This window comes from Paramormyrops kingsleyae, chromosome 7, assembly GCF_048594095.1.
Source record: "Paramormyrops kingsleyae isolate MSU_618 chromosome 7, PKINGS_0.4, whole genome shotgun sequence".
NCBI lineage: Eukaryota > Metazoa > Chordata > Actinopteri > Osteoglossiformes > Mormyridae > Paramormyrops > Paramormyrops kingsleyae.
In genome coordinates, this window is record NC_132803.1 from 30,068,080 (window position 1) to 30,081,060 (window position 12,981).

The following is a 12,981-nucleotide window of genomic DNA, read 5'->3' on the forward strand; positions in this document are numbered from 1 at the left end:
CGTAGGGACAGTGAACAAGAGATAATGATTAAATATTAAAGTGCCAGAGCGTTTTTAACTTTTCCCATATCCCACATGTGGAAACATGTATCCCTCTACATCTGGTGAAAGGCTGTTGTTGGGAGGATAGCTCATTCAACACATTAAACTGCTCACCAATTTCTGGTCAATTTATGCAAAATAGTTAAAGACTCTGGAACCCTCCCAGACTTGATATTCTAGCTGTGAAATACCTTTCACATGTGTCTATATTCTAGTGTTGTAGTCAAGACCGCCTAAACCGAGACCAAGACATTGCCGAGACCGGAGGGTATCAAGACCAAGACACTGCCGAGACTTGAGGGTACCAAGACCAAGTCCAAGACCAAGACACACTAAGGCGAGACCAAGATCAAGACTGGTCAAGACCAAGACCGAAAACAGACTAGGGCTAGAATCGACATCACATTACTCAGATCAACTGTAGAGAAAAAAGGCATTGCTGTAAAGTGTCATTACTCGTTAAATCAAATTCATGTTATCTTTTCAATTATATTGTCCATATGTCCATATGTCTCTCATTTAAAATCTCCCAGATTTGTCATAGTTACGAGGCCTGATGGAAAATAATATTCTCAGCAATCCTCTCCTATAACCATTTTATCAGACCTCGTCAAGGGAAAGAGATGGGATGTACCAGAAAGATATTCATATTAAGTACCAGGGAGAGAGGCCTCGGGTTAGCTATGAATACGGCTATGTGATGATCCTCTGCTTTGAATTGAAGAGAATGAGCCTCCAGATTGACTTGCACCTCCAAGACCGTGCTTTCTAATGAATGTGAAATACCTAGTTTAATTGAATTATAACTATGCTATTAGTGCTGGGAGATAAAACGATCTCGATTTTTTATCGATAAAAAATAAGGACGATCACGATGATACACACAGACTATAAAACTCGATCAACCAAATTTGCTCCGTTTTAGAGAATGCACTGAGACAGAAAACTCGATGGCCTATCGAGCAGAGGCTTACTGAACGCCAGCACAACAGCCAATCACCGACGACGTTGTAATTTTGCCCATCCTCCCTTAAAGAAGCAATGGGTGCGTTCGACTGCAGCTGACGCAACATGGAGCGTGATCTGTCGGCGGCTGCAGGGGTGGAGTATAAACTGACTGCAGCCAAGTCGGACAACTTCTACTCCTCGTAGTCTGTGAGACCTGACTGCAATGGCAGCACTGCCAGAAGGGTGTAGATAAATCTATACAAATATCACCTGCATGCCTTCTTCACAGATTGGACGATCGGTATGTCTTTCTGATAGGTATGTCTGATAGGTATGTCTTTCTGATGGGTATGTCTGATAGGTATGTCTTTCTGATGGGCATGTCTCATGGGTATGTCTTTCTGATGGGCATGTCTTTCTGATGGGCATGTCTCATGGGTATGTCTTTCTGATAGGTATGTCTGATGGGTATGTCTCATCGGTATGTCTTTCTGATAGGTACGTCTTTCTGATAGGTATGTCTTTCTGATCGGTATGTCTGATGGATATGTCTGATCGGTATGTCTTTCTGATCGGCATGTCTGATCGGTATGTCTTTCTGATAGGTATGTCTGATTGGTATGTCTTTCTGATGGGTATGTCTTTCTGATCGGCATGTCTGATCGGTATGTCTTTCTGATACGTATGTCTGATTGGTATGTCTTTCTGATGGGTATGTCTGATGGATATGTCTGATCGGTATGTCTTTCTGATGGGCATGTCTCATGGGTATTTATTGATCAGCATGGGTCTTTCTGATCAGCATGTCTGTTCGGTATGTCTTTCTGATAGGTATGTCTGATAGGTATGTCTTTCTGATCGGTATGTCTTTCTGATAGTTATGTCTGATGGGTATGTCTTTCTGATTGGTATGTCTTTCTGATAGGTATGTCTTTCTGATCGGTATGTCTGGTCAGTATGTCTTTCTGATGGGCATGTCTGATGGGTTTGTCTGATGGGTATGTCTGATTGGTATGTCTTCATGGGTATGTCTTTCTGATGGGCATGTCTTTCTGATAGGCATGTCTTTCTGATGGGCATGTCTGATGGGTATCTTTCTGATTGGTATGTCTTTCTGATAGTTATGTTTAGTAGGCATGTCTTTCTGATAGGCATGTCTCATTGGTATGTCTTTCTGATCGGTATGTCTTTCTGATAGGTATATCTTTCTGATAGGTATGTCCGATAGGTATGTCTTTCTGATGGGTATGTCTGACGATTAAACAAATAAAGCAGCACAACATTACAGTAACTAACAATAAATAAACCACTAACTTACATGTACTGTTAGAGCATTTATGTCATTTATTTAAACTTTATTTTACTAGTAAATGAACTGAAACCAGTTCTCACTGCTTTATGTGCTTTTCGGGAGAAATAGCAGATAACGCATTGGAACTTCCTGGGATACAAACGTCATACGTGTGACTAAAATCTTCAGCCAATAAGGGCAAAGTTGTGGCTCCAGTTTGTGCTGCACGGTCTGTCTCAAATCGTCTTGCTCTCGCGAGGATTTTGTACCATGTGACATGGTGACGCGTGGTGACGTTTTGGAACATTTCTTTGCCGACTTCGCTATCATGCGATGTGTATGAAGTGTGTGGACTGTGAAGCACTGTGTCCATTGAGAAAATGTATACAATGTAATGTTTTTAAAGTAGATGCATCTGACTGGTTGCATTTGAATTGAGGCGCGTAATGAATAATGATACTGTTCTGTGAGGATGTGCTGTTTTCTCTTTTTTTCACCATCCCATCGAGACCGCTATGTCCGAGACCAAGACAAGACCGAGACCAACAGGGGCTAGACCAAGACAAGACCGAGACCAAATCGAGTCGAGACCAAGACAAGAACGAGACCACAAAAAATTGGTCTCAAGACTGGTCGCGAGACCAAGACCGGTCTCGAGAACTACAGCACTACTATATTCTGCTGAGAAAGAATCCAAAATGCTTCATAATTTAATAGTTTCAATAAGTACGTGAAAGGTTTGTCGAATATCTAATGCGAGCGTTTTTTTTTTTTTGCATCAGAATCAAGCTCATTACAGGTAGAGTATTGCAAGTGATAAAATATTGGAAGTCCCGGTAAGCTGATGAAGAAGTTATCTGTGAATTAGGATATTTCATCATTCAGTGCTTTTCAAGTTGCCCGTAAAAGATTATCTTGGGATCTTAGGATGTCTTGTTTGGAGGGGCCACTTGCATTGGCATCTGTGGGTTATAGACTATTCAAGAGTCCAACTGGACAGCATTGGCACAGAGAGGAGTGGGATCAACATGATCAGCAACAACAAGGCTGTTGCCCTGTAGATTAGCAGGCCCCTCACCAAACATTCGTTTACAGAAACACACATGGCCACTACATTCAACAGGGACGTTTGATAGAAGTGCATCTAGTTTTCCTGTTATTTTTATGTTCAGATTTTTTTGTTACAATGTCAGTATCATTTAGTTTGTCACTACTGCAATCTTCTATCTAAATGACAACATTTTGTAATTGCAGTAAAACCTCTACTTATTGATCTGTATTCAATACCATATATCCAGAGAGCTTGAATATTTTACAATTTACAAAGTATTTATTTTATATTATAAACATTTTTAGGTGCATTTGAGATCTCACGGATGATTGGATGTTGCATTAGCCGGCAATGCCAAGCCAAGTCTGCACAGAGTCTCCTCCGAACATAAGAAAGTAACTAAATATGAAGATAGATTTGGATACTTTTGCGTGTCTGTTGATCCACAGAGACATCTTGTTTCCAGCCCTCATACCCCAAGGCCTTTTATGCACCCACATCCAAAAAATAGAATGAAATTAAGAGAAATATAAAGAAGGTTACCATTACCTTAGTCATGCTGACACCTCTTAATGAAGATCTCCAGTGTAGCATGACTGGAATGTAATCTGGCACATTATTGCTAACATGTGCCATGTAGTCTACGCCGACTGTGGCAAATGGGTGAGCAGGGAAGTCAAATCTACGGCATCAAAGGCCGCACTGGGCGTGAGTCTGCAGTGGGGAGCTGTTATGAATGCAAGTTCAAATGTCCCTTGTGGATGCACCGGCAGAGGGGCTATGCAAAGCAGGTGTAGGTTTCTGGAGGCCTGCCAAGATACTCTTTGCTATAATCAAGAGTGCAGGGCAAAGATGGAGGGGGGAGTGAATTGCTAATTGTGGCAGCACTGAAAGCGTTTACCATTCGGGGTTAAAACAGTGTCGTCCCGCCAAGCTCACTCCTGCAAGACACCCGCAGGGACCCAGAAACTTGAACCCCAAAATCTGCGTTTGAGAATAATTTTTTTCTCATCTCCAGTACTGTGCCATGTGACTGCCTGTCTGATCACCTGGCAAAAGTCCAGAGAAAGATTTAATACGGGATAGCAGGAAGTGAATTACAGAAAGCATGCTTGTAGTGTGTTGTGTACGTTTGAATACTGTAAGATAAACCTTATAGCGCAGGTAAAGTGCCCTGTTATTACCTAATTCATTACTCTTTCTTAACTGGTTTGAATTACTCTATGAGTAAAATATGAGGAAAAGGGATCAAGGATCAAGGATCTTTATTTGTCACTGTGCAAGTGTCATGCACCACCTGTTTGGCCTCAGACAGCAATCTCTGATAAATGTTCATGAACTGTACCTTTTGATGCTGACTGTAAGGGTGCCCAACATGGCCATCTTTTGTTGGACATTCATTCATTCATTCATTCATTCATTCATTCATTCATTCATCCATTCATTATGCACCAATCCCCTTCCAGTAAAGCCCCAATCCAGTGAGGATTAAATGCTACCACTAATTACTTATTTCCATCCAATTAAGACACCTGTTAATAAATAGCAATTAAGCCACTTAACCTTGACAAGAATTTAAATTTCAGCATTAAAAAAAAGTCTGTGGAAAATTTAATCAAACCTCTCATAGTCTCTGAATCATGCTAAGGCTGAATTATAATCTCACCTTATTCAATAAAAGGAAACAGCCCCCTGGTCAGGAGCCGGTGTTTCTAACTCTGTACAAACAAGTGATAGCGGGAGGCAGGACGCTTCAGCTGGACAGCGGCACCCCAGCACTAAGCAGGGCGACCCCTTGGTTTAGGCCAGTGTTCCCCAATCTGGTCCTCAGAGACCCACAGACAGTCAACGTTTTTGCTCCCTCCCAATTCCCTGTCAGACAGTCCACATGTTTGCTCCCTCTCAGCTCCTGTAGAGAGAAAAAAACAGGGACTGTCTGGCAGGGAGCCGGGAGGGAGCAAAAACATGGATCATCTTCTGGGTCCCTGAGGACCAGATTGGGAAATATTAGTTCAGACTGTTTTGTGCTTAACGTTTCTTCCTCAATTAGTGTTCATCAGAATTCTGTTAGTAAGTTTTTCTTAAAGTATTCACACGCACAGTCCATGCAGTCATAACTTTATAGGGACTCTCCATTCCCTTATATGGGCATAACCCTAATAACAAATATGACAGCCTTAACCCCTACCCAGCCCTAACCTTAACCATAAGTAACCAAACAAAATGCAAGACTTTTGGTAGTTTTAGTTTTTGATTGCAGTCACAGATTTTTATGAAACTGAATTTCCCCTTGTGGCGACTGAAAAAATAATCCAGACAACGTCAAAATAACATGTTTTTATCATATCGTGGGAACATTTGGACCCCAAAATGTAATATATATAACCCCCCTCCCCTCCCGCCCCCCCCCCCCACACACACACATCTACTCCCTGCATTAACAAAAGGAAGGAAGCGATTGTTAAGGCAAATCACTAAGTGCAGTTTATAACTCGTTCACCCGGCACACTCTTCTATGACCGTTTTTCTTCCTTTCATGAATGTCTCTGTATTTTTACAGATTCAATTACACGGCACCCTGCTGTGAAAATGAAGGATGTTTTTGACCACTTTCCTCCAACGAAACACCAGCAACCCCCCCACCCCCCACCCCCGCTCCCTGCCAATAGCACCTATTCCACTTTTTTCTTCCTCAGCATCTCCTCAAAGCCAAATAGGCCCAGATTGCTGAGTGACTGTCGGCAGAGGGGGGGGGGACACATTCAGTCCATGAAATGGGCTGTTTACCAGCCCCCCCGTGTTGGAGGTGGAGGTGAGGGCACTCCTCCACCTCCTTTTGTGCACAGCATTGTGCTTGCGCCTCCTGATTGCACTGTTCAGTGAGCTGCTTGAGTGACAGGACCCGATGGCTGGTAATCTGTGCCAAAGCGTTCCACAGGGGAAAACCTGCGAAACATCGCCCGCAGGTCTGTGAATGTCGGTGGCAGTTTTGTTAAAACAAACTGTTTCACTTTTGGTTCTTGATTATTATTATTATTATTAATTTGGTTCCTGAAACATCTTGAGGATGCAGCATCCCATCTGAGCAGCAGAGAAGGTTATTGGCTCCGATCTCACTGCCAATGAACACCCCACCCCAAGAACGAAAAGCTGACTATTAAACTACTGCCCATCTGCACTTATCTCTGTTTATTTTGCAATAGATCGTTTTTTTTTTGCTTATCTATATATCTTATCCTCTTTAGGTTTGGTCTTTGTTTCTATCTTTATTTGGATCAAATACAGCATTTCAAATTCTTTGCATGCATGCATATTTGACTTATAAAACCTATAAAACTGTGCTTATAAAGCTCCTTTTTTAAACACTAGCCATAAAATTAGACATCACTGGTAAGAGCAAGGCAGCTTAGGATCCGAGTTGCGATATCTGGCATTGTGCTGTTGTGTGGGGGTCACCTTTCCGTGGATGTAAACAGGCCAAGCTTTGGCATTGCTATTGCTATGGGTGATAATGCAGTCCAAGCTGCAATTAAAAAGGTAATTTATAAATGACAAATGCTTTTCTTCTCATTTCCAGAATAATGGCAGGTTGTGTTTGCCTGCTCTAGTCTTACTGTTACCTTGGCATTTCCTTTCATTGCCACTGTCATTTGCTTTGGGCGTAATTACATTTAGAATACACAGAAAATCCACTCTCACTTGAAGCTATTGTTCCCCGTTTATGAATCTACGCCTGCTTTCAGTTTTTGGTGGTTCAACCTGTTCCACAGTCATCCCTCCTTTGTGTCCATCTTTGTATCCCATTCCCCATGCTGGTCCGTCCCTCGTTGTTGCCCTGATGGACTCCGTCATTAGGCCGTGTGTGTGCTCTCTCACAGGTCCTCTTACAGACGGACAGAAGTGCAGCGTTCATTTTGGTTTTCAGGGGAAAAATGGCTTCATTGTCTGCAGAGCCCCATCTGTGGCCACCAGTGTTTTTATGGTCATTAACTTTGTAGTCATTTTGTTTCATCTCAATAGGGTGGAAAAAACATAAAGAAGCGAACTTGGCATAGAGGTGAACCGAAGGACATCGTCTGTGTCACATGACTGTGTTTTTATTTGAAGAGGTGTTCAAGATCCACTTACCCATCTGGCAGTTCCCCGTCGTAACCACTTGCCTAATCCCAATTCAACATGAGGAAGCTGGCTCAATCACCCCCTTCATTAATGCAAGGCTTTCAAAATTAGAGAAAATAATATCTTAAAAATCTTGTGTTTATGAAAAAAAACAAGAAAAAAGACACTAGAAAAGAAGCAAGCACAACAACCAATTGATACTTGTAACTGTGTGTTCCCCCCCAATACACATACAGTACCTCCAAAAAATAAAACAATGAATCTGAACATCCTGTAACTAACAGAACCCCTGCCAGCATTTATGGTCACCTCTTTCAAAACAAAAGCCCAAGAGATCCTGGAGGCATATTGATTCCTTACAGTTCAAAAATAACTGTGATTCATACTTGTTATGTTTAATAATGCTGTATTGTAATTGTATAATTACAGAATAGTAAGTAGCTCAGTAATGATATTGGTAAACATGTATTTGTTTGTGTGTTTGTGTGATTTTTACCGTTTAGAATGCTCCTCTTCTTTCCATTCTTTTTCTATGATTCTTTCATCCATTTGGCTGACACCTGTTTGTTCAGTGTGACTGGGCACTTGACTGGGAAATGCAAACCTTTCCTAACAATTCTGTGTAACCCCTTGTCTGGGCCTCCAGTATCCTGGGGCCTAAATCCATCTCTGTGTCTGTCAGTCTTGCAGATGAATCAGTTCCCTGGTTTTCATGACCTTGACGTGATTCTGTCGATTTAAGTCCATTCTTTAGATGGCATGTGATAGTGAAAAGAACCACATGATCCTGGGCTTGGACGGCGAATGAAACTGACAGCTGAGCAAAACGGGGCATGCTTAAGAACTTATAGAGGTTGGGGCACACATGGAAGTAATGAGCTCTCCAACCCTGGTCACCTGATTCGCCCTTCTGAGAAGGCCACGCCCCCTCTTCTCACCTTCTCTTTGTGAATTTAGTTCACAAACATCTAAAATGGATAAAGTTTAGTAATAATTTCTCAGTACTTGGTCTTACATGCAATGCTGACATCAGGCATGTCAAAACTCATGCATTGACACCAACTACTTCTTTAGAGCCGCATCTTCCAAAGGATACATATAATTTCAGGGGGTCAGGCCACTGGGATTGACCCAGTGGCTTTTTCGGCACTTGCAAGCTGCTCCAAACACAAGTCGAAAAACATCATCGGGATGCTCTGCGAACAAACCCATGGGATCTGCCCAGGGACTGAGGGCAAGTAGAGGTCCCCACTGAAGACGTTACATCTATTGACAAAGACGTGCAGGATCTGCATTAGTGTTACCCTTGAGAGTCAAGAGGGCTGGTTTTGTTACCCGTCCAGTGCTCAAGATCATCCATTGGAGGTAGGGGGTTAATGAGTGTGTGTGGGAGCAGGCAAGGGGGGGCCTTGTATTCCTGGGAAAGAGGATTTTTTAATAAGAGATGGTAAGGACTGTGTAAACGGAGAGGGATTAATCGGGGTTAGCCGCTGTGCCTTTGCCAGCATGACTGTAGTGGGATGAGGTTGGTCAGGCAGTAGTGTGACCTCACATACCCGCCAACACTCCCCATCTCCCCGGGTTTCCAACCTTCCTCCTGCTGGACGCATTTCCCAATTCTCCTAATAAACTCCTGATGTTTTGCATGATAGCAACCCCCCCCCAGTTGGCAAATCATCGGGGATCATCGGGGACCCCTCCCCTACTTAGCTCTACGAAATTTTACCATTGGGGATGCCATCCTTCGGTTGGCAAGTGCTATCATCAGGGAGTTCCCCCCCCCCCCATCCTCACCAAAATCTTTTTCACAACCTGGTGATGGCAGGTTTAGACCAAATGACCAAAGCTGCTGCCCCCCTCCCCCACATAGGCATGAATTTATATTATTTTGGCTTGCGAGCTTCTCCACAACATGCTGTGAGTTGATAAGTTCCGCCATTCCCCATATAACATCCTCCTTCATCTTCATTTCACAGCCATCTATTAAAAGCATTCACCTCTCTGTTCTCTCTGTTCCTGTCGGTACTGTATTTTTCTTTTTCACCTCCTCAGCTGACTTTGAGTGATTCCTTGGCCAGAGCCATTTTCCATCTTTTCCCTGTTGCATTTTTGGCAGCCATACAGTGGTTAAGAATGAGGATTTGTGACCAAAAGGTCCCTGGTTCAAGTGCCAGGAATTCCATTATTGCCAGACTCGTGAGCAGGGTAAAGGTAGCATTTCAAAGTTATACTAAAATCACCTGGGATAAGAGTGCATACCGAATAATTAAACAATACAAATTAAACAATAAGTGTGGCGTAGTGTTTTTAGTGTTACACTGTTTCTTATGTAACGTAAGTAAAATACGGCTCATTTGTAAATTGTTACCTATATAAGAGAACAAGGTAGTAGGCTCTAATGAGTCATACTGCCATACAGTAATTAGGCCAGGGACTTACGTTTGAGATGGCTGTAAACAGAAGCTTAGTGGGCAGCGCAACTCAAATCTCCAGGGCTGTGCATTCAAATTTGAGTCTCTGACTGTGCATTTGGAGTTTATATGACCTTGTTGCATCTGTATGTGTTCCCACACACAATCCACACACAAATCGGTTTTGGCAAAGTGACGTTTCTCACAGAGCACTTTTCCACTGCACCAGGTTCCATTCATGTGATACAGTATTTTCCCTTTTCCATTGACTTCCGGTGTACTCGTAACAAAAGTTCCAGAACCTAAAGTGGCCAACCACTTTAGTACTTCAGTACTTTGGAGAGGAACTCGCAAACGATTGCTTATGCAAATAGCCGTTTTTTTAAAAACTTTTTTACAAAGTAAAAAAATTATAATAATAATTATGGATGCATGGACAAATGAAGAGACCCAAGCTGCGATCTGGTTGGAAGAACAGATACAACAAGATCAGGATGGCATGACAAGAAATAAAAACAAAGTATTCTGTATAACACCCTAGGGCAGCACGTTATTGGGAAATTTGATTGTGTTGCAACAAATATTGGGGTGTTTATAAAGCAAAAAAGTAGTTGCGCATAAATTTGTCACAAACCCATCTAAGAGTGATTTAAACAGCAAGGATGACAATGATTATGATTGTCTCTGAGAACACATGTAGAGCTCTTGCGAAAGCAGCGGAGGTAAACATTAAACTGATTAAAAAATATAGGCCTACTAGATAATCTTGAAAAGTAAAATCATTTAAATGACAAAGTAAAAATGTTTTAACGAAATTTAAACCCCTGCACTGTAATATCCATACAGAATCTTAATCTGACCAGCGATGTTAGAACTGCATGTGCATAACGGGCAATGTTTGATATTAATGTCGCACATTGTGCAGTCCTGTAATGTACTATAGCTATTTTTCAAATTCAGTACAAAATACTCTGCCTCACCTTGTGATGTCATTTGGCGCCAATACCAGTTTTTACGCCAGTGGAAAACCAACACCTTGAAGTACCGTACTTTTGGTACTTTGTGGAAGTACCAGAAGTACAGTATCTGGTGTGGTGGACAAACGCCCCTGTATTAGACTGGCATCCTGTCTAAGATGCCCGCTGCTCTGCAGCCTGTCCTTCTCTAAAGCCCCTGGCTCACCTTGACCCTCTACTGGATAAGTGGTTATGGAAGATTGATTGATGTACTTGTAAAATATTTAAGCTCTCTCATAGGGCAACCAAGAAATTGATAAATATTGGTGATCATGCTTTCTGTTTGTCAGCTTTGGGAACCAAATTGATTTTTCCATGTTAGAGGCAATGCAACAACCCCAGGTTGCTTTGTCAAGTTAAGTCAACAGACCCGAGTCTAGAGGCCTCAGTGGCAGGCGAAGGTTTGACGTGACGGCCAGAGAAAATGCCGGAAAGTACTCACCGCACATTTCTGAGAGAGCGGCCACACCGTATGGCCGCTGAGCCGTTCCATCTGATGCGGCTTTGCGGGCCCCACTGTACGAAATGATAAGAGGGAATCGATCGCTTGTGATCCCATGGGGTGAGACTGACAAGTGCCTCGGTGTGCTTAGTGTAGCAGCCTACTGTGTAAATTGATGTAACAGGAAGGGGGGGAGTACATTAAACCCGCTGAGATGGGGAACATCAGGCAGGAGGCAAAATATTTCCACGCTTACATCAATATTTAATCCCTGGAACAGAGCCCCGGCTTTGACTGTAATGGCCTCCCATCTGTTTACGGAGCCTGAGGAGAGGCCTTTGACCCCACCACGCAGGGGATGATGTCTTGCCGGCGGCTGAGAGCCTCTCACACAGCCCGTGCCATCCCCGATAAACCGCATCAATCTGACGTCTGTCTCTACCTGTGGAAAAAACGATCCCATCAACACTGAGGATGGTGAGTTAGTAACATATTCCTCAGTTCTGGAGCCATTAACAATCCGAGGCAGAGTTAACCCTTCGCCCTCCAGAAGGCTGGCGGGGACTGAAAAGGCCGTCGGCAGCAACAAAGGGTGCAGACAAAGCCTTCAGTGTTCTCCTGCAATGGCACTGTCGTCAGATCCACTGGTCTCTTTATCCCAGGCTAGGTGCCTGTCACATGCACCGCAGAGGTTATGAAAAAATGGATGCTGATAAACCTCTAGAATGACCCAGGGCCTGTAGTAAAAGGCGCACATTTCTGAAGAATGGATTCCTGCAGTCAGTCATATAATGTGCTCATGTAAGACTTTCCTGATCCACATGAGGCAGCAGAACATCTTCCTCTGTCAGCATTGAACTTTTTTAAGCATATATCAGAAAGCCAGATGTAATCTCCTGTGCACCAACAATGTCTCCAAAGCAAAAAGCCCAAGCAATTGTGCCTTTTCGAGAGCTGGATGGATTGTCAGAAACTGGGGATTTGTTTCGGGGGAGACAAAGGTGCCTTGAAAGATTCAATTCTGCAACAGCAACGATATCTAATCCGCTTCCTGTGCCATTAGACTCCTTGCAGAGCCTCAGGTGAGATCACTAACGAGGGATAATTGCCGTGGCTCAAGGATTGTTAATTTTCCATTTGTGTGACACCAGTGTGAAACGTGGGAGCATGGGTGTCTCTCCCAGCCACGGCCCAGTACCCATCATGCATTGCTCTGTTTTGCAACTGCTGCACTTTTCAGAACATTTTTGGTGATTTTCCCCAAAGTGAGGTGATTAGACACAACCTGCTGTGGACTATGGTGTATGGGGGATGGGGGGCAGATTGTAAATGAATGGGTGCACAGAGATGCCTGGGAGGTAAAAAAGCAATTCGAGTATGGGGGGGGGGGGGCTATTGGAGAAACTGAAATGATGGGGCTGATGTTCCGCTGAGTGCAGTTGTTACCAGCAGGGAGTGGCTTATTTTATCCTGGGGGGGGGGGGGGTATTGCTGGCTCTCCAGCCACCATAAAACGTTAACATACAGTCCAAAAAGGGTTCTGGAAAAGCCCAAACAAGCAGCAGTACAATAAAACAACAACAACAAAAAAAGACTCTTAGAAAAGACTCTTAAAAAAGACTCTTAGAAACAACCTAAATGAGAATCATTTATTTAACCCA